At 38.7% G+C, this 2341-nt stretch overlaps 1 long non-coding RNA gene across 2 annotated transcripts; it reads left to right on the top strand.

Annotated features, from left to right (window-relative positions):
• Positions 1 to 1355: 1355 nt before the first annotated feature.
• LOC113472863 lies at positions 1356 to 2340 on the top strand. 2 transcript variants are annotated; one of them, XR_003395011.1, is made up of 2 exons: positions 1356 to 1563; positions 2209 to 2340. It is a non-coding gene; the product is annotated as an uncharacterized LOC113472863 (long non-coding RNA). The 2 variants fall into 2 exon arrangements; XR_003395010.1 differs by having other exon boundaries at positions 1371 to 1541.
• Position 2341: the final 1 nt, after the last annotated feature.

Raw genomic sequence — 2341 nt, 5'->3', positions numbered from 1 at the left:
GAACGCAAAGATATCACGATTTTCCAAGTGAACATTGGTTCTTAGATCCTTCAACTTGGTGCGTAAACCACGGACGTTCTGATAGTAGACAGATAGGAGATGTGCAGGAGAGGGAGGAGAAGTAGACTGTGGTGAGATAGAGGGTGGTAGGGAGGAGGAAGAAGGCAGGGTAGAGGGGGGTGGGGAGGTGGAAGCGGGTAGGGAGGTGGAAGGAGGGATTGGTAGGGGTGTAACTCCTCGCTCAGTGGGTCGACTAGTAGAATGCGCCGGATTTTGAAGGTTGATTTGGATTAGATTGTCTGGCCACCTACACCTTGGCTCATAATCTGGTAACACGTACCCAACATTTGTGTTATGAATATTAGTACAATCACTATAGGTAGTGTTATAGAATGTTGGAGAGAATAACAGAGTGTCATCACAATGAGGGGTACATGTCACGAGATTAGAGTAGTTAATATTATTATTAATAGTATTATTGGGAGAAGACAGGTAGTTTGATTCACGTCGGCTAGACTGTGCGTAAAGTAGAGAATCAGGGACAGTAAGTCTGGGAGTGAATGAAGTTGCCAGCGGTGACAAAACTGAGGAGGGAGGGGCTGTAATATGTAGTTGGTTAGATGAAACTCTTGGTGTGAAAGAGGGTGCCAGCGCTGACAAAACAGATGACCGAGGAAACTCGTGGAATAACTGGTCACATGAAGGGATAAATGGGTTTGCCAGTGGTGACAAAAGCGAGGAAAAAGGGAGCTCGTTATGTGGGGAGCAAGATCTAGCGTTAAGTTCAGAGTGAAACATATCATTAGATAAGAAAGAATAGATTGGAGTATGTATTGGGTGGAAATTGGTCAACATGTGATCATATTTAGTCCTTGTTAGGAGGTTAGTCATACAATGCGATAAAATGTCAAGAGCTAAACGATAGAAAGAAAATGTAGGTTTAGATATATAGGTAATATTTATAGTTTCAGAGTACGCGGAACCGATGCCCACAGGTACAATGCCCATGATATAAAGATATTACACCAGACAAATATATGGACAATTGAGATTTGATTCCTCACTTGACCCAAAACCATTTATACTTACTGTGACGATATTTTATTTGATGACTAGATGCTAATGTAACCATAGATTCCTTGCAGTGCTAACTACTTACATATACAGGGTGTTTTAAAAAATAGTTGCCACCAAAGTTTGCTAATCGACAAAGTGATTGAAATTTCGCGAAATCGCGAATCGCAAAAAAATTACTGTCGTAATAGTCGTCGATTGTACATGAAATTTTACGTAGACTAATAATATGCAATAAAAATGGGGGTTCTCATTTGAAATTCTAAAGTTGGTACCAAGTACGCGGTTTTTATTTTTCGAAAACTCCAACAGATTTGGAGCAATTTGAGTGGATCATACATTGGTGGACACCCTGTATGTATAGCTAACGAAGTTTTGGTTTTGTTTGAAGGGTGGAGACTGAGGATCTGTTAAAGGAAGCCGAACTGTCGAGTACTGCACTACAAGCATTGGCCTGTGTCTATCAGGTATGTGGCCTGACTCACCAAGGTAAATGTAACTCGGCACACTAGTGTTTTCTCTTCTAAAAATCAAGCAAGTGTAGCACATTATGTAATTTGTTCTAGTCTATTTATCTTTATGTTACAAATTTCATCAGTAAATGGGCTTCTTCAAATTAAATTGATCCCAAAGGCAAGGCAATGCCTATACCCTTGACAAATGGAGTGTGCCTGAAGGCATGTGATGTGTTCCAATCCACTCGACCCCAATTGAGCATTGAAAATTTCTTATTTTATTATTTTCTATGAATTACTAAAGTACATATAGCGAAGTTCAATCGATTAATATTTTACTGTGTATTTCATACAATTTAGTATGTTAACAATTTAAGGGGGGGGGAAACATAATAAAACTTATATAACTTACATCTATGCTAATAAAATAAAATAATAAAACTAAAACTAATATAATGTAGATATATGTAAGACAAGTCTTGTCTGAGAACGAATTTGATCTGTGAACTTTTTTTTACTTATAACTTATAATGAATTAAGTTTCTTCTGGGTGAAAATGGAATCCGTGACTTGGCGCTTACGACGCGCTGAGTCACCCCCCTAGCTAACTAGATGGTAGACTTTAAATACAGGATGGACACGTATAATGTAATGTAGGTATAAGTATGTGTAATTTCAGGAGGACAAGAGAGAAGAAGGTGATGATTTAGGATTAGGTTCCAGACATCCTGCTTTTTTTCCTACATCAAGCACATTTACAACACCTATCACTTCTAGCAATAGCAAAGTTCACTCCATGATAACCAGACGAA

Source organism: Diaphorina citri, unplaced genomic scaffold, assembly GCF_000475195.1.
Source record: "Diaphorina citri unplaced genomic scaffold, Diaci psyllid genome assembly version 1.1 scaffold9480, whole genome shotgun sequence".
Taxonomy (NCBI): Eukaryota; Metazoa; Arthropoda; class Insecta; order Hemiptera; family Psyllidae; genus Diaphorina; species Diaphorina citri.
Note: the sequence above shows the minus strand (reverse complement) of the source record. Positions and strands in the feature narration are given on the sequence as shown.